This window comes from Sinocyclocheilus anshuiensis, unplaced genomic scaffold, assembly GCF_001515605.1.
Source record: "Sinocyclocheilus anshuiensis isolate Anshui unplaced genomic scaffold, SAMN03320099.WGS_v1.1 scaffold326, whole genome shotgun sequence".
NCBI lineage: Eukaryota > Metazoa > Chordata > Actinopteri > Cypriniformes > Cyprinidae > Sinocyclocheilus > Sinocyclocheilus anshuiensis.
The window spans coordinates 1,516,469-1,523,616 of record NW_015546098.1 but is presented as its reverse complement, the minus strand read 5'-3'; the positions used below and the strand labels follow the sequence as shown (position 1 = coordinate 1,523,616).

Genomic DNA, 7,148 nt, shown 5'->3' with positions numbered 1-7,148 from the left:
TCTCACACACACACACACACACACACACACGCACTCACACTCACTCACACTCTCTCTCACACTCTCTCTCACACACACACACACACTCACACTCTCTCTCTCTCTCACAGACACACACATACACAATCACTCACACTCACACATGCAACAAACCTCTTCTTGGTAGATTTACTTCTGAGCAATTCTAATTAAAAATCCCCCATAACCCCAAAATGACGTCACCATTTTTCGAAATTAGAATGTGCCATGTGATTCTTATTAGCCTAACATACTTTTCATTTTTTTCTTCTAAATCTTTGATTCTGAAGGGGGAAAACCTTCAAGCATTTCTGTTACGAACCACCATTCTACTCTTTTGCTGAAAGCAAACAGATTTTCTTTGAATCCACACAGCTGGAACTGGAGAGACAACCTTTTGAAAACCACGTTGGAAAGTGCATCATCACTCAGAGGAAATGAACGATTGACTTTGTCAGAAGTACAATACCAATCCGTATTACTTGATTTTATATTATTAGTCATGAAAAATATTTTTTTAGTGATTCACTGAGATTTACAAATATATTCAGCCAAGTTCTCTAAACCACGAGACATTTGTAGTTTTCAGAGAACTAAAAGAGGCAGAAACTAAGCAAGCCACGAGTTTAACTAAAGCCTTCTGAATACAAATGTTCTGGAAAGGGTCTTAATTGGCCTAGTCAGCGACCTCCTTGGCCGGTGTTAAGTACACTTCTCCATCGAACCCTGTGACTGGGTTGTGAGTTAGTGTTTGTAAACAGCATGTGCGCTTCAATTCGCGCCCGAAAATTATACCTTCACAGCAATGCGTGTTCCAACCCCCCGAAATTCTCTTCAGAAATGTGAACATCCTCTGTCCAGATAAGTTCCAGTCTATTCTCACCAGTTAAAACCATCCCATGGACACGCAACAGTTACGATTATATTAAAGTAGAATATGTCGAGTGACTGATGTATCCTGTATCTCCACTACTAGCACCAAAGCATTATTTGTACAGTTGGAGCTGAAGCTTATACAGTGTTAAAGATGTGATGGCACTAGTCTCTCTCCAGATCCCTTCGCTGTGGTTACATTAGCATTTGCACCACCTCTCTATCACGCTGATTGACGACACTCCATAAAGATTCCCCTTGCAGGCATGAGCTAACTTCCACACTTCACATCTAAACAGAATGCTGGAATACACAAGCTAAATACACAACATAAGAGCACAGGACTTTATTTGTATTGTTCCAGCAGCCAATTATGATGCAGATCCTAATAGGGCTGTTAAAATCAGTTAAGCAAAGGCATTTGCAAATCATTAGTGCAGATAAAAGAGTAGCCTCTTGTAACAGTTTATTCAAGTTAATATGTTTGATTGTTACGTGTCAGAAGCAACAATGAAATCAAAATACATCGGAAACATGGTTATTTCCAGCAAAATGTTGACTTTCTCAATACAACAGTCAAGCATTTGACTGTTTCTTTGCTCAGTCTGGAATTTCAATAGCCTATGGCTTAATGTCAAACATATGCAAATATGTTCCTGGCCACTATTAGACACCATGGACTGTGAGCTGTGCATGATATCTTAATGGAATAGAAATAAAATTCAGCACGGGCTGAATTGTTCTCTGTACAATTGAATGGTTTCCAGAGAAATGATGTTGTGTAATAGTATTGACAAAAAAAATTAAATAAAATGTAGACTTAAAAACACAATTCAGATCTTGTGTACGAATAAACAATGGAAATCCTATTGAAGTCAAACAAGGCTAAAATCCCATTCTCTGGTGGCCCTCGGCTAATGGTGATACAGGGTTGGGTTTCAGTTCTTTTAAAGCCTCTGACCTTGTGGGCTTCCACCACTACGCTCTCCTGTTTTTTTCTTTGTGTCTGCTTGTCACTCACTGATGAACGCGGTGAAAGCAAGGAGCTCGACTATTCCTAGCCAAGCACCCACATTCAATCAAAGCATGCATCAAATAAAGGAGAATTGCACCAAAAAGAATTTCGTCAGATAATAATATCCCTTGCCACAATTGCATGAAGTAACGATTTAAAAACATTTTTTTTTGGAATAAATATTAAATAAAACTCTCTAAAACACCTCTTTCTTGTATCTACACACAGATGTCCAACAAGGCCGGTAGACACAGAAGAGATAAGATTATTTTGTTCGCCGTGTGACTGTTTAGTCCTGCTCTGCTGCATTGGGAAGAAGAATTGGCCAACAGCCTCACAAAGATCACCACTTTTCAGACGCATTCCTAAAGCCGTCCACTCAGATAAGAAATTAATAATGAAGACAAATGAGTTTTAAATGCTTGAAATACATTGTCTGCACAAGCCAACAAAACAGAGACAGAGAAGGAGGGAGGGAGGAAGAGAGACAGAAAACGTCAGCCATGTTGGTGAAGCTTTATCTAATATCCTTTCATTATTATGTCAGCTCACGGTTTTAAACAGGACAGCACATTGCTGAAAAAGAGCTGGAAGCCATTAAAGAGACCCTGGGGTCCAGAGGAAAAAGGGCAAGGACAGGAAAGCTCTCTCACCTTGCTCTAAGTCCTTCCACCTTGTAGAATTCCAACAAACCGTCTAGATCTCCTCTTAAACAAATCCTAAAGCGCAGCCATCTTGCTTCCTTCTGTTCCGTCTATGAAGCAGACTACCTCCGCATCAATATTCATGGGCCAGTCTGACGTCTGCTTTCATCATCCGGGGCAGAAGCCCTGCGTCGCTGTCGGCTCTCGAAACGTGTCCAGACGCACTCTCGCTCGCTCGCTCTCGTACGAGCCCGTGTGTGATCAGAGGAACCAAGCTTGCTTTACCAGCAAGCTGAAGTAATTGCAAAATCGCTTTCCTGCTGGGTCCTCTCCACACAAAGGGACTGAGTTTCTTTTCTTCCCCCTCCTTTTTTTTTTTTTTCAGCCGCACACAATAGTGCACACTTGACTGGCTGCAATGAAGCACTGGACTGGATTGCATGACTCATGGCTTCACTTCCGCCCACTCCAACTGACACCGAGGGAAAACCCCTTCACTCACAATCTGCTTCAGTGATACAAAGTTTATAAAATGGAAACAGATTATAAGAAATTAAACAAGTTCCATACTCGCGCTACTTGGTCTCACTAAGCTCTCTGTTTGTTGGTCTTTCTCTTATTTCCTCCCAGATCAGACGGGGAAGCACCTCTCTCTTGACCTTATTTACTCATGCTGGGTCTTATTTTGGCACACAGCGGTTTGGGGGCTGCACGCTTAGACCTTAAAAAGCTAGAATGAATTTTATACTGTTAAATTCACCGCTGTGAGACACTCATGCAAGAAAGAAATTTGAATGACGTCTGATATCTGACCCGAGCACCTGAAAGATTTTCTGTACTGAAGACAGAAAGTTCAAAGCTTCTCATTTAACACTCTGGCCCTTGTGTGCAGTCATGGACATGTGAATGCTAGCACTAACCCTTCTCCTCCTCCACCCTGTGTTTAGAGCTTTTAAATATCCCTTTTTTTGGTCTCGTCTGGATTTTAACAGGTGGTTCTTGTCTGAGAAAAATGTGCGTTTGGCTCCTCTCCGGTTCTGAAAGGGAGACCCCACCTCCAGAGCCTAGCTGCAGTGACGTTTGTTGACTCGATAGTTTCAGGCAGCGAGCAGAAAAGGAGATTTGTTGTTACACCGCATGGAGGAAGGGCAGTGGGGGAAGGAAGGAAGACGTGCATGAGCAGTAATCAGCAGAACTGGTCATTCCACACGTTGCAACAAGACAACAAGCTTTATGAATGCATCCTGCCAGGCGATCTTTGGCGAAAGAAATCGGTATTAAAATGATCAGAGAATAACCCAAGTTATTTTGTCAGGTTTTAAGAAAAATGTAACTGATCACAATGTAATCACAACGTTTGCAACATTTGTCATATTCTTAATTATGATTACTACATTGTAATAACTACTGAATTACACATTTATATTGTGCCAACATATTTTACAGCTAGGTTAACGTGTTTCATCCAGTATTTTATAAAGTTTGAAGTATTGCACGAATTGGAGATTTTTTTATTTTTATGAATTTGTAAGATCTAACTCCTACAAAAACGTACGATTTGTATGTAAAACGCCTCCATAAAAGTTTCCAACCTTAAACTTAACCCTCGCAATGGTGTAAGCAGATCGAACAAAAAATTTACGAACCACAAAATATGTACAAACTCATGACCGTGTGTAGCAAAAAATTATCCAAATTGGCCTAAACACAAAAAATATAATTCTGGCATCTGAAAAGTGTGCACATCTTTTCCTTTTTAGGTTTGACACATCATTTCCTGTAGGATCCTGTTATTACATGTTAATAACCAATGTTAACTAGACTGTCCTTGTAAAGGACAAACTCACGTAAGCCTCTTTCACAAAGAGATTCTGAAAAACTTCTGTGAAGAATTGTAGCATTGTGCAATTTTGTACATTTACATTCCCAGAGCATTCCTGTATTCTGTGCTTTAATTAACACACATCTCAGACAGGCCCATAAAGACACAAACATCACAAAGTGACTTCTAACATATTCACGGAAAAAGCCTGCCCTTTCATTCTTGTGTTAATTTCTAGTAAACAATTGCATTGTGTACGGCTCCACTAATGGCCAAAGTATACTTCAGTTTGTACATGTATGTGAGGGTCCACATAAAGTACGCGTGACGCAAATTTTTCACCAAAATAGTATGCTCGTACTGTACTCACATCACCAGATTTTTGTAACCATGCATACTTCAGGTCGCACATGCGCATTTTGCACTAATCAGTTGTTCCACAAGGTGGCAGCACTGGCTAGAGTACAAAGATATTTTTATCGGTCATGACTTCTGGAGAAAAATAGAGCTGGACAAAGATGAAGCTTTCTAGAGCGCATGTTGCATTCGCACACAAGATCAAATGGACTTTTGAAAGGCTACACATTCGACTGTACACATAGCGTTTCAAAGTATACTCCATTTGATAGCATGCATAAACAAAGGTGGTCAAAATACATGCTCTAGAAAGCTTAATCTTTGTCCAGTGTCTGCTCTATAGTCTCCAGAAGTCATGACTGATAAAAATATCTTTGTACTTTTTTAATCAACGTCTCGGGCCAGTGCTGCCACCTTGTGGAACAACTGATTAGTGCAAAACAAATTAATTGCACATGTGCAAAATCAGGTGGTGCCCATACAGTTCACATGTACTGTTCTGGAGACGAAATTTGCGTCACGCACACTGCATGCGGACCCTGCATGCGGACCTGCTGCTACTTTTATACCAGCATTACATTTTCTGGCATTCTGGCTCTGGCTTGTGTTCACACAGAAGGCTCTGAAGCATCTTCCAGAATGTAAATGCTCTATCTCTGTGTAGTTGAAAATAGCATAGCTACCACGTTGAGCAAACTAAACTAAGCATCCCTCCTGGTACCCTCTGGAGAAACGTTATGGCTTGTGTAAAGGTGTCAGAAACGACAAATCATGCTTTCACATCATTCCTCACCTCTTGGGGGGAAACCTCTCACCTTGTGTGTGAAAAAAGGGCTGACCCCAAACTGCTGGAGACAACGACGGAATGGACACACTTTCAACACGAGTGACCTCACGTCTGCTTGATTACAGGCATTGAAGAGGGCTTAAACTACAATATTTAGTGAGCTGGAGGGCAACAATTGTGATGCTTCGACTCCAATTAAAAACTCGAGAGATGCCAGCCGCATGACACCTGACATTTGATGTAGGCTTGAATAACAACATGCACTATTAACGTTAGGATTGTGGCACTAACTTAAATTGGTGTCTGCAATAAATCAACAATAGAGACAATAGAGGCCTCCTCTAACATGAAGCCACTCCTGCACTTATCTTGCAAGACTCGTTAGTGTAAGTCCTTCATTTCCTAATTACGACAAACCCAGCAGGAGGGCGAGAGATCCAAAGTTGGGAGTTCAGAAGGCTACAGAGAGGACAGCAAGTTACAGCAGTAGCAAAACAACATTACACGGACAGAACTAACTCAGAATCTGAACAGGTAGTGAAAATCTTCACAATTTGCTTTGTGTTCCTGTAGGTCGTGCAACTGCATTTCCATTTGTGTCTTATTCTGTAATTAACCATTTTCAATTATCCCAGGCTAAGCAGTTGCTTCAAGTGAAAAGGTCTGAAGCTCTTTTCATGCATTGGTGCCTGGTTTTCTCTTACTCTGTAGGGATGCAGGATTTTACGAGGCTCTCTTCACAAAGGCTTATTATTCTGGTAGCACAGACACAGGCCACAGAGGCCTTGAGGGGATGAGACCGTATTGTGGCCACTGCTGGCCCTGTCGGTTCCCGTGAGCTTCAACGCCACTTCTGCTTTCCAAGCCAAATTATCATTCAATTCACATATTAACATGGTGTGGATTAGGTGTTAGTTGATATTTGATTGATGCTGATACATCTTTACAGGCGCACTAAAGCTACAGATTAGCATCTTAAAACACTTTACGGTTACACTTTATTTTAAGGTGTCCTTGTTACAGTGTAATTATACGTAAGTGCTGAGTAATATTAATTAACTACATGTACTTACTATATGGTTATGGTTGGGATTTGGGTTTGGTTAGGGTTACTTGCATGTAATTATGCATAATTAATTGTTATTGTAATAGTAAGTACATGTTACATGTGTAACAAGGACACCTTAAAATAAAGTGTTACCCACTTTACATTAAGGTCTTATTACTTAACATTAGTTAATGCATTAACTAACATTAAAGAACAATGAGCAATGAACTTCCTAAGCATTAAAACTCAAAAGTTATTTTGTGATGTCACATAATCTGATATGTGAAAATATTTTTAAATAAAATAAGTAAACTTACACTATTATCTTGTTAATGCAGGTAACAAATCTTCACATTTAACAACAATGACCGATTTAAATGCATGCAAGTATGCACAGTGCTTAGTTCTTAGTTGCTGTTGATTTCTTCATATATTTATTTATTTTTGTTTACTCAGATTGTCCTTTACCATTCCGTGAAATTTACTGTAACTGGCTGTAACTAGAGTAACTTCATTTTAATGTAGTTGTGAGTGTGTGTGTATGAGAGTGTGTGTGTGTGTGTGTGTGTGTGTGTGTGTATGAG

General features: G+C 40.1%; 1 protein-coding gene and 1 pseudogene across 2 annotated transcripts in view; one reads left to right on the top strand and one right to left on the bottom strand.

Annotated features, from left to right (window-relative positions):
• LOC107700267 (inorganic pyrophosphatase-like) overlaps window positions 1-2,563 on the top strand; it is a 25,795-nt pseudogene extending 23,232 nt beyond the window's left edge.
• LOC107700324 (methylcytosine dioxygenase TET2-like) overlaps window positions 1-2,643 on the bottom strand; it is a 20,523-nt gene extending 17,880 nt beyond the window's left edge. The window contains exon 1 of one of the 2 annotated variants that reach the window (XM_016501954.1): window positions 2,600-2,643. The gene's annotated coding sequence lies outside the window, so the exon portion shown is untranslated. Of the gene's footprint in view, window positions 1-2,559 lie in introns of both variants that reach the window. The other variant, XM_016501953.1, reaches the window with a different exon arrangement.
• Window positions 2,644-7,148: the final 4,505 nt, after the last annotated feature.